The sequence below is a fragment of the Mustela nivalis genome, assembly GCF_964662115.1.
Source record: "Mustela nivalis genome assembly, chromosome: 9".
Taxonomy (NCBI): Eukaryota; Metazoa; Chordata; class Mammalia; order Carnivora; family Mustelidae; genus Mustela; species Mustela nivalis.
The window spans coordinates 111,627,584-111,640,658 of record NC_139028.1 but is presented as its reverse complement, the minus strand read 5'-3'; positions in this window follow the sequence as shown (position 1 = coordinate 111,640,658).

The following is a 13,075-nucleotide window of genomic DNA, read 5'->3' as shown; positions in this document are numbered from 1 at the left end:
TGAAAAAATGACAGCCTCTGATCAGCATGATAAAGTTCAGTTCTTTTACTGATTTTTTTAAACCCCTGTCTTTTTAAAAAGATTTTATTTATTTACTTGACGGAGAGAGACAAAAAGAGCACAAGCAGTAGGAGCATCAGGCAGAAGGAGAGGGAGAAACTGCCCATTGAGCAAGGAGCCTAATGTAGGGCTCAATCCCAGGACCCTGGGATCATGACCTGAACCACAGGCAGATGTTTAACCAACTGAGCCACCCAGGTGCCCCTCTTCTACCCATTTCTTAGTTGGATTATTTGTTTTGGGGGGTGTTGAGTTTGATAAGTTATTTATATATCTTGGATCCAACCCTTTACCCGATATGTCATTTGCAAATATTTTCTCCTCTTTGGTAAGCCACCTTTCAGTTTTGTTGACTGTTTCCTTTGCTGTGTAGAAGGGTTTTGTTGTTTTTTTTAATCATGACAACGTTCCGATAGTTCATGTTTGCTTTTGTTTCCCTTGCCTCAGAAGAGTGTCACCATTTCCTCCACTTCCAGTGGTAGCTCCCTCAACTGAATGGGATCTTCACAAACATCGACAAGTGAGATCAGTTAAATAAGAAACTGGGCATGGCCACGAGGATTTGAACTTCCAAAATCTACCTAGGACATTGAAACATGCCAAAGTTAAGAATCATTGTGCTACATGACAAATAGAATGTAAAATGATAGTGTAGCAGGTTTCCTAATAAAATCTCCAGAGACTGGGATGGCTTCCTGCAAAGACACGTGCTTAAGCTGACCCTTGAAAGATATTTGTCAGTAGTGAGAGTTGGTAGGGTAATAATTAATGGAAATGTTACTCAGCTAAGAGAAGCAGGTTGTTTGAAAGTTCATAGGTGGAAGACAGCCTGAATATTTGAAAAGCTGGCAGAGGCCAGTATGCTTAGAGTGCGGGATGCCAAGCGAATGACTGCCTACAACTGCCATAATAAAGTACTGCAAACTTGGTGCCTTAAAAACCACAGACATTTATTCTCTTATAATTTTAGAGACCGGAAGTCCAAGTCAAGGTATCAGCAGAGCCATACTCCCTCTGAAGGCTCTAAGGGAGAATCATCCATTGCCTCTGATTGTTGCGGGCAATTCTTGGATTTCTTTGGCTTGTAGACCCATCAATTTCTACCAACATCATCACATGGCATTTTCCTATGTGCTTCTGTGTTCCAGATTTCTCTCTTCTCTTAAGGACACCAGTCATGGGATTAGGGTCTATCCTGTTCCAGTATGACCTATCTCTATTTGATTACACTAGCAGAAGAAAACAGGAGAAAATCTCCATGGCAATGGCCTTTGGATATGATACCAAAAGCACAAGCAAGAAAAGAAAAAAATTAACAAGTGGGATTCTATCAAACTATAAAGCTTCTGAATCACAAAAGGAACAATTAACAAAATGAAAAGGCAACCTATAGGCTGGAAGAAGATATTTGAAAACCGTACATCCAAGGGGTGAGTATCCAAAATACATAAGGAACTCATACAATTCATGCAGCAAACAACCACAACAGTTAAACAATTAAAAAATGGGCAGAGGACCCGAATAGACCTTTTTTTTAAAGAAAACATAAATGTGGCCAACAAGTATTGAAAAACATGCTCAACATCACCCATCCTCAGGAAAACCCAAATCAAAGCCACAATGAGATATCACTCACACCTGCTGGGATGGCTATTTTCCAAAAAACAGGACATAATAAATGCTGGTCAGGATGTGGAGAAAAGGAAACATTTAGGCACTATTGGTGGGAAGGTAAATTGGTGCAACCACTATAGAAAACAATATGAACATTCCTTAAGAAATGTAAAACAGAAGTACTATATGATCCAGCAATCCCACTTCTGGGAATATAACCAAAGGAGATCAAATTACTATCTTTAAGAGATATATGTATTCTCATGGTTTTTTTTTTAAAGATTTTATTTATTTATTTGACAAAGAGAGAGAGATCACAAGTAGAAGAGGCAGGCAGAGGGAGAAGCAGGCTTCCCGATGAGCAGAAAGCCCAACACGGAGCTTGATCCCAGGACCCTGGGATCATGACCTGAGCCAAAGGCAGATGCTTAACATCTGAGCCACCCAGGTGCCCCAGTATTCTCATGTTCACTGCAGCCTTACTCACAAGTACCATATATTTTTATATATATAAAAAATATATATAGTATTTATGTACTATTATTATGATATATATTATTTAGCCAATCAAAAATAGAGAAATCCTGCCATTTATGACAACTGGATGGACCTTGAGAGCATTATGCCTAGTGAAATAAGTCACAGAGAAAGATAAATACTGTATAACTTGTGTGTGGAATCCAAAAACACTGAACTCATAGAAATAGAGAGCAGAGGTGATTGCCAGTAGCAGGGTCGGGGGCGGTGGATGCAATGAGGAGACGTTGGTCAAAGGGTACAAGCTTCCAGTTATAAAATGAATTCCAGGGATCTAAGGTACACCACGGTGACTATAGTTAACAGGTCTGTGTTATACACTTGGAAATTGCTGTGAGAGAACAGCTTTAATGTTCCATCAGAATAATAGTAATTGCACAACAGTAATTATGAGAAGAATATGTTAATTAACCTTATTGCGGAAAACATTCAACAACGTGTACATGTAGCTAGTCATCACATTGTACACCTTAAACTTACACAATGTCATATGTCAATTGTATCTGAATAAAGCTGGTGGGGAGGATAAGATAGCACAGATAGGGAAATAATCCACCCTAAGTTATATGGGGTGAGGAATAATATATCTGAAATGTCTTCTTGCAGAGAGCCTATTTATGCACCTGCCTGCTAGTGTATACACCCACACTCTGTGATCCAACCTCCTCTGCCTCCTCGTGGTTTTCTCCCAGGTTTTACTGGAGTTTATCCATGAACTTCTCTCTCTTACTTCTCTGGCACCTCTAGGGCTGGGCTTGAGGAACGATACCAACAGGTCATGCCAGTTTCAAATCTTATCTAAAACTGGAAGCCCGTCTTAATTTTCCCTCTGTCTCCATTAACACACTAGCTTTAACGTATTAGTCTTTTTTTAATGGAACCAAAAGAATTCTGTGTGACAAAGTGGAACAGTTGGTCAAGAGCAGATGAATGTGCTCACGACTTAGAGAATTTCCCACTCAGCTGAACTGCCTTTCCTGGTGATGGTTTGGACTGTTTGGAATTTTAATTTGTTTGTTGTCTCATTTATACACACAATTGACTGAGGGTCAAGTACAGAAAGCGTTGGAGAAACTGATGTTGAAACACAAGTTAATAAGTAGCATGATAATGGTAGTAATTCTGCAAATTCATTTTAACTAGATCTTCATGGAAATTCTCTAAACAAAATTCTTACATAGCACATAGCCAGATGTCCCAAGTATTTTGAAAATCAATGCTAAGAAAGAAAAATCTAAAATGATTACATCCAATTTGTCTTTTCATTGGCTGAGAATTAATTCTACCCACACCTGCAATGAAGAGAAAATGGCATCTTGAAACTTTGCCTATTTTCATCATCTAGAGATGATTTTTTTTACTATGAATATCAGCCCAGTGGTTTTTCTAGTGTTATGAAGCAAAATGCCTTTCATCTTTGAAAGCTTTATGTCTAGTTTGGATGCCCCAAAACCTATTTAAATAAATGTAGTAAATGAAATTAATTATAAATTACATTAATAATATCTATTACAACCCCAGACTGTTTTTTAGTTTTTACTTATTGAAAAACTGCATTTGTGCACACTCACATGTGCGCACACACACACACACACACACACACACACCAGTCTGGAAGAAAGAAAAAGACTTAAAGATGTCGATGTCAAAGTCATTCATAGAAAGACATCCAGATCTTTACTTGATGAGAACAGCCAAGGAAATCTGCCTAACTTACAGTACTTACTTTTTGAGTGAGCAAGAAATTTTTTTATAATATTCAATCTCTTGAACTTGAAAGGTTTTTTTCCTAGAACTGCTGGAGTCAACTTGATGAAGTTCTAGAACGTAGGTGAGGTTCGGTGGGCCGAGGTCCAGAGCCGATGACCAAGAAAGAATTCTTGAGACATCTCTGGTGCAAAATGGTGGCTTATTAAAGCATGGGGACAGGACCGGTGGGCAGAAAGAGCTGCTGAGCCGTTATCCTGAGGAGTGGCTGATTATTTACACAGGAGTTGGGTAGGTGAGAACAAAGGGGGTGATGTTAGTCTCTAAGGAATTTTGGAAGCAAGGTCTCAGGCTATTGTTGGGAGAAAGGTTATTTATTACTAGTAGTAAAAATCTTCTTGTGAGACCCTTTAGATGTGTATCAGTGGGCCACATGCTTGGGAATGATTCTTGACACTATTTTGGAGGTCTAGAGATAAAGCTTCACATTTCTTCTATCAAGTGTCCTTGTTAGTGAGATTTGGGTTTAGAAGAAATTTAACTTTATTTAAGGCTTGAGGAACTGAGTTATTTGCCTCTGGAAATTGTGCTATTGTTAGATAGCTTCTTCGTTGTAAATCTCTAGGACATTTGTAAACCAAGGGAGACTCTTGCAGGATTGTGATCTCTGCAAATTAACTATTTGTTTCTCGCTTATGGCAGTCAGGGGTGCCTGAGGAATGTCACACACATTACCGAGGGGAGCGGGTGGAGAGGGGGTGCAAGGTGCCAGCTTTTGCTTTGTCCTCAGCCAGCCTCCTGCTCCCTCATCAAACTAAACTAATACAGTTTTCTTCTTATATTCTTCAGTTGGCTCATTTTTTTTGTAGGACCTCAGGGAAAACTGAATCCAATCTGCTGTCAAATACATCATTTGTATTTTTCACTTCTTAAAGCCCTACTATTTTCACAATCGTGTTATTTTATAAATTTTCTTATCCCAGCAAATATTTTCAATCTTGTTTTTACTTTGTTAGCTATAGTAGGATAACTGTTCTCATGTATTGGATAAACTCCAACATTTCAATATTCTTGCAGATCTCATTTTGTTGAAGGAAGATAAATTTCTTAAGCCAAACTCACTGTTACGAGGCTCCTATAATGTGATTTATTAATACATGTCTCTGTGTGTAGTAATTATTTTTAATTGTAGTGAAATACGTATAACATAAAATTAACCATGTTAATCATTTAAAAGTGTTCCTTCAGTGACATGAAGTACATTAACAAGTTGTGTGACCATCATCACTATGTAGTGAGACTATATCAATTAAAACGCTTCTGTGAAGCAAAAGAAACAGTTAACAAGATGAAAAGGCAACCTACAGACTGAGAGAAAACATTTGCAAGTTATATATCTGATATGGGGTTGATTTCCAAAATTTACAAGGAACTCATACAACTCGATAGCAAAAAGAAAAAAATAATCCAATTAAAAAAATAGGCAGAAGAATAAATAGACATTTTGCCAAAGAAGACATCCAGATGGCTATGGGTGACATGAAAAGGAGCTCAACATCATTCATCAGCATGGTAATGCAATTCAAAACCACAATGAGCTAACACTTCACCCCTGTTAGAAGGGCTCTAATCAGAAAGCAAGAAGTAATTGTTGGCAAGGATGTGGAGCAAAGGTAACCCTTGTGTGCTCTTGGTAAGAATGTAACTTGGCACAGCCACTATAGAAGACAGAGTAAAGGTTTTTTAAAAAATTTTTAAAACGAAACTGCCATATAATCCAGCAATCACAAAGGAAACGAAATCACTCTCAGATGTTGAAGAGATTTACAGACCCTCACATTCATTGTAGTGTTATTTAGAATAGCAAGACATGGAAGCAACCCTAAGAGTCCAATCGAATATTTTTGAAAAACCGACCTCTTTTATGGGCATATCACAAAACATAAACACTGCATGAGTTCCTAAACTTAAAAAAGGAGTATCTTTTCCAGCTCTATCACTAAAATTAGCCCCACAGTAATGGTGCTTTTACCTGCCACCAACACTCATGCAAAACCCCAGATTTTTTTTTTTTTTAAGATTTTTAAAATTTATTTATTTGACAGATGGAGATCACAGGTAGGCAGAGAGGCAGGCAGAGAGAGAGGAAGGGAAACAGGCTCCCTGCTGAGCAGAGAGCCCGATGTAGGGCTCTATCCCAAGACCTTGTAACCATGACCTGAGCCGAAGGCAGAGGCTTTAACCCACTGAGCCACCCAGGTGCCCCCAAAACCCAGATTTTAATCACGAATGCTGTCCTCCACTGAAAGGAACCAGGGCTTATTGAAAAAAGCTCACAGTAAGTTTGGAAACAGGAAAAATACAGGATGAACACGCCAGTTTCCAGAAAGCAGTGATGCTGTGAAAATACTAGGGCAACATTTTATTTTTTCTTTTATTTTCTTTTTTCTTTTGTTTAGAGAAGGGGAGGGGTGAGGGGCAGAGGGAGTGGGAGAGAGAATCCCAACCAGGCTCCACACGCTGCACAGAGCCTGACACTGGCTGGATCTCACAACCAGGAGATCATGACCCGAGACAAAAATCAAGATTCGGACGCTTAACTGACTGAGCTCTCAGGCATTCCTAGGGCAATGTTTAAAGAATCAAGAAACCAGTTTATAGGGGCTCCCTTTTGCAATGTTGAAATAATTTTGGCTCGAGAAGTACAAGGAGGAAGAGAAGAAGGAGAGATGGGATGGAAAGAATAAAGGGAAGGAGGGTTAATTGAAAAAAGTTCAACTTTTGAATGTATGTGTGTAAAATTCCAAGAATTAAAATAAAGTTCAAATAAATAAATAAATAACATTCAAAAAGGAAAGGTTAATACTAAGAGGGGGAGAGGTGCGTGGAATAAAATAACAGAAAAAAAAGGACGTGATTGTTGTTAACAAGGAGAATTTACATATTTGAGCCTTTTGTTTCTTCCAGTGTAGGTGTATTCTTTTCCATAATTAGTATGCATTTTTTTCACTTGTATAAGTAGAGAAGGAAATCAATCAAATAATCTGGAAAGAGTATGGAGTGTATGAAGAACAGGACTGCATCAATGATAAATCAAGTAGATGGGAGCTCCAACAGCTAGCAGTGCCTTAAAACAGCCAGCTACAAGGGGCAGGGGTCAAGGGTGTGTTCCAAAGGGATTAATCAGCCCAATGTAAAAAGGAGAGAGCTGACCCCTCAGGCTTCATCCCTCTCACCCTAGGAGATAAGAATTCCACCTGACTCCATTAATATACAGTAAGATGCTCAGAGGGCAAACAGAAGATTTAAATAATGCTAACTGACCAGTTCTGCATAATCCTAAAGATTCTAAAAGAACATCGAGGGGGGGTAGGGAGAGGATCCAGTTTGTGAAATCCAAAAATCTACCTGATGTAACAATGTAAACTATAAACAAAGAAGAAAGCTAAGCCTAAAAACTAGTGGCTGGGATTTTTTTTTTTTTAAGATTTTTATTTTATTTATTCATCAGAGAGAGAGAGTGAGCAAAAGCAGGGGGAGCAAGAGAGGCAGAAGCTGGCTCCCCGGTGAGCAAGGAGCCCCAATCGGGACTCAATTCCAAGATCCTGGGATCAGGACCTGAGCCAAAGGTGGTCGCTTAACCCACTGAGCCACCCAGGCGCCCCTAGTGGCTTGGATCTGAATCACCTCAGGAATCCCCTCTAACTACAAATCAGTTCATTTGCAACCCAGATTGCTTCTTTAACCTCAGCGGGTTTGAGGATCTGTGGTTCAAAACTGCCAGGAAGCCTCCAATATCTATTTTCCCTTCCTTCCATACTACAGAATTTTGACCACTCAGGGAAAAAAGCTACATCTCACAGCCTGTCTTGCAGAAAAGGGTGACCACATGTATCCTTAAAGCGGTGTTTGCTGGACAATGGGATGTGAGCATAAATAATGTGCATAACCTCTAGACTGTCTTCAAAGAGAAGGTTTTACTTTGGAACCTAGGCAACCCACTTCCAAAACAAAACAAAACAAGAAAACCGCTAATTCTGAACCATCACGTTGTGTGTGTTGTATTGTTATATTGTCACTGGCTCCATCTTGCACTTCTGCCATCGCTAGGCTGTTGCCTTCCTTCTCCATCATCTTCCCAAGGATTCATCCCACTGTCTGCACTCCAGAACCACACCCGGAAGGGAAGATGATGCAAACAAGAACCGCCTTCAGACCCCCAACTCTTAACACTGTGCTCGCATGCCCTCTAGTGGAATGATCTGGTACTTGACGTAAGGGTTGAGGCCAGGCTCTGTTCAGCAAGAAGGTAACATGGGAAAAGGTCCTGGGGCACCCGAGGTCAGTGGGAAACAGGAGCATTGTCTGGATGCCTAAAAGAGTATCAGCAGAACCTAGAAGAATCCTGATCATGCCTTCTACCACCTGGCTCAGGACTCTCACCACTTTGTCAGTGGAAAGAACCAAAAGTCGATGTCAGAACTAAGTACAGAATTACCATGGTTCCTTGCCTAAATTCATTTATGTCACCTGCATGGTAAACAGGTTGGCTGAGCACTCACAGGGCACCGGGCAAGGTTCCGTGTCTCATGATCAGCACACAGATAAGATGCTCACTTTTGAAGATTTACATTCTAATGGGAGGAGGAGGGGACAGGGACAGAGGAAGGAACAGATCCTATCAAGTGACAAAGGTAATTTTCAACTTCTAATATTTGCGGGCCCTGCTCCTGGGCCCCCAGTGAAACTATATTTTTACCCAGGTCAGAATGACTTCACCAAACTTCAAAGCATGGGCTCTCTTTCTGCCCTGAGCACACACTGTACATCTGTTTCATTAGCAGATGACCTAAAAGAAACATTCCAAACTAAAGATAAGGGTAAAAAGCTCCCCTAGCCCCATTCCACATCTCTGAGGTCTGCAACTGCACAGACGCTAACAGCATAAGATAAAGTTCTTCACTGTGTGAAATGCCCTTCATCGTGATGATTTGTAACTCTTGCGGGAACAACAACAAAACTATGTGGCAATGTATCCCACATTCCTTCTCCAGAGCAGTCTCTTCTTTGTGAAGATTGTGTAACCCTGGGACACTGTCTTCACTGGGGCTCGAAGAAAACTCACTTCCTTTCTAAAAGAAATTCTAAAAGTTTGGGTCGTTGTGCATCGACACGAGGAAGAAATAAATTCATACAAGTGGTTTCAGATGGAGGTAAATGAAAAACCCCCGATCCGCACCCAAGAAGCAGACACCAAGCCTCCACTGGATGCAAGTTGCAAGAGGTTTATTGGTTACACAGGCGCCTGCGGACGCATCAGCCTTTGTGGGCTGAGCGTGCCGGGCTAAGTTGGGGAGCAGATTATATAGGGCAGGGTTGGGGTGGCGGGAAGCAAGCTTACAGAAGCAGATGCATGGTTACAGGGATCTGATTGGTTAACTTAAATCAAGCATTGTCAGGCACTGTGTTCAAGGCAAGGACATAATGGTTTGTTCTGGCGGGAGGCGGTGGCAGGAAGCGATCCTACAGAAGCAGATATGCATGGTTACAGGAGTCTAATTGATTAATTTGATTCAGGCATGATTGGGCATTGGGGGTCAGGGCGTTCTGGTGGTTCCTTGGGTCAGCACTCTGGAAAGTCCCAGTTACATTTTACTTTTCATTTGTCTTTTCTTTTGACAGACCGGGTGATCACAGACATCCTGCTTGTGCAGGATATATGTTGTCATTCGGCTATGGGAACAATCAAGCCTTCAGCAAGGGGAGAGGGGGTGCTGTGGGGATATCAGGTTACTTAAACAAGCCTTTAGCAAGGGGAGAGGGGGTCTTTCAGTAAACAGGGACCAGACTGTGTGGGACTTTGAAAGTCAAGGGGTATGAGGAGAGGTTTTAATGCGGTGCCCACATGCTTGGACTCAGGTTTCTACAACACCACTCTGGAGGCTAGGTGGAAAACGGACTGTAGGGAACAAGGATGGAAGGAGGAGAACCAGTCGGAAGACTCCTGCAGCGGTCCCAAGGAGGGAGGAAGGTGGCTTGACTTAAGGAAGAAGCAGTAAAGGACAAGAATGTAAGGGCCTACTTCGCCAGAGCGAGCCATTTTGTTATTTATGCAGTAAACTTAGATTGACCCTGCACCCCCCCCCCAGAGGAACTTACTTAGAAATAAGTCTGGGAAACCAGAAAAATATGACTGACCAGCCCCTGATAACAGAGCCCATATACCAGGACGTGTCGGGTCAGGGGGAGGTAACAGAGCCCAGAAGACAAGGATGAGTCAAGCCAGGTGGAGACATCCAATCAGGAAAGCACCTCCCTAACCATCCAAGAATGTGGGCCCTGCCTTTTGGGCGCCAATTCTGACCAGAGTGATAGGCTCGTTCAAATAACTACTATAGGGTAAACTGTAATTCAGTTGGCCCCCTGTGTGTGGCCAGGCTCGACCACATGGCCTTTGCTCTATAAAAGTTAGTCTGTGAGACTGGGAGGGGTCGCCTCTTTGCAAGAGATGACCCTGACCGGTCAGTTTGATTCTCGATGCTTGGCGCGAAATAAAGCTTTGCTTGACCCTCACTTTGTATCAGTCTCGCTCCTTTGACCATGGACCCCACAAAGAGAAGAGGAAGGACTGGGCTTCACTGGGGAGGTAAAGCCAACAGCATTTGCTGGATTAGATGGGAGGGGGAGGAGTTGAGGGAAAGGGAGAGAACTCCAGGATTTTTACCTACTTCTCATTTCAGACCAGAGTCTCCATCACTCTCAAGATAGCCTCTTGTTTTCTTTTTTTTTTTTTAAGATTTTATTTATTTGACAGAGAGAGATCACAAGTAGGCAGAGAGACAGGCAGAGAGAGAGGAAGAAGCAGGCTCCCTGCTGAGCAGAGAGCCCGATGCGGGACTCGATCCCAGGACCCTGAGATCATGACCTGAGCCAAAGGCAGCGGCTTAACCCACTCAGCCACCCAGGCGCCCCGCCTCTTGTTTTCTTATTAAACTCTAGATTTAAAGAACTCACCACAGGACTAGATGAAAGGATCCCAGCTAACATTGAGATGATCGTTGATCCAAGAGTGCATATAGCCAGGTAAGAAGCCTTCTTCCAGAACACACTCATCTCTACTGTAGAAGCTCTTGGCCTGGAGCAGAGTGAGATGAGCCAGCTTCTACAGCATTCCAGCACCCTCCACTCCTATGGGGGATGCCTGTCCCTCATCGGAACAGGCACAGCCCAAGAGGCTTTAGAGATGGCCGGGAGGGACCCTCCTACACTGTTGGTGGGAAGGCAAGTGGGTGCAACCACTCTGGAAAATATGGAGATTCCTCAAAAAGTTGAAAATAGAGCTACCCTACGACCCAGCAATTGCACTACTGGGTATTTACCCCAAATATACAAATGTAGTGATCTCAACAGGCACCTGCACATTACAGGCACCTGGACATTATGGCAGCAATGTCCACAATAGCCAAACTATGGGAAGAGCCCAGATGTCTATTGATAGATGAATGGAAAAAGATGTGGTATGTCTGTCTGTCTGTATGTATGTATAGGAATATTATGCAGCCATAAAAAATGAAATCTTGCCATTTGCAATGACATGGATGGAAGTAGAGGATATTATGCTAAGTGAAATAAGTCAGTCAGAGAAAGACAATTATCATATGATCTCACTGATACGTGGAATTTGAGAAACAAGGCAGAAGATGATCATAGGGGGAGAGAGGAAAAAAATGAAACAAGATGAAATGGGAGAGGGAGATAAACCATCCGAGACTCTTAATTTCAGGAAATAAAGGGTTGCTGGAATGGAGGGAAGTGGGAGGGATCGGGTGGCTGGGGATGGACATTGGGAGGGTATGTGCTATGGTGAGTGCTGTGAATTGTGTAAGACTAATGATTCACAGACCTGTACCCTTGAAACAAATAATACTGTATATGCTAATAATAAAAAATAAATTTTTTTTAAAAATCACAAGTGAGTGGGGGGAGGGGGTAACTGGGGGATGGGCATTAAGGAGGGCACTCGATGGAATGAGCACTGGGTGTTATAGGCAACTGATGAGTCCCTGAACTCTACCTCTGAAACTAATAATACACTGTATGTTAATTAGTCGAATTTAAATAAAATAAATTTTTTTTAAATCACACACACACAGAAAGATATGTCTTGGAATAAGCCCTTCCCAGGTGTCCTAAGGATATCTTCTCCTCCCGACCCTGGTCAACAGCTTGGCATTCCTTGACAGGAACACTTGCTGAGGGAAATACCCCTCCAGCCTGTAATTTTTCCCAACTAGTTCAAATGTCCTAAATTCTACTCTGTTCAGTTCTGTTCAGAGTCTGTTATGGGTTGAATTGTGTCTCCCCAAAAAAGATATGTGGAAGTCCCAGCCTCCATTACCTCAGAATGTGACTTTATTTGGAAGGAGGTTATTGTGGATGTATTTAGTGAAGATGAGGTCATACTGGAATGAGGCGAGGACGCCTCACCCAGCCCCAGAGACGTCCTCACAGGAAGACACAGACACACACACGGCAGATGTCACGTGGGGAAGAAGGATTGGGGTGATGCATCTGAAAGCCAAGGAATGCCTGGGGCCACCACAAGCTAAGAGAGGCCCATCAAGCAGATTCTTCTAAGAGACTTCAGAAGGAGCCAACCCTGCTAACACCTCCATTTTGGACTCGGAGCTTCCAGCATGGCAAGACAATTTCTGTTGCTTCAAGCCATACAACTTATCGTATTTTGTTACAACAGCCCCAGGAGACTGATTCCAGTCAACTGAGTGGAAAAGAAGCCAACCACCAATAGGTGGTTGAGGGTCCCTCACAGAATCCACTCTCTCCTCAAGAAGCAACATGGCCCAATGGAAAGGGCACAACTGGGGTATGGAACTGAGCAGATCGGGTTTGAACTCTGGCTTACAGGCTACATGTACTTCAGAAACAGTTTTAACTTCTCAAAGCCCTTCCTCATTGACAAATACAAAGGGAAGCAAGGATAAGTCAATCCTACCCAAGAGCCTGCTGAGGCCTTTGATGTCAGTGTAACTGACGATTCAGGAGCATAAATGTTAGTTTTTAAATGTTTGGGTGAAACAGAAAGCAGCAAAAGTGATAAGCTGTCATTTCTGAGATTGAGTTATCAAAAGGCTACGGA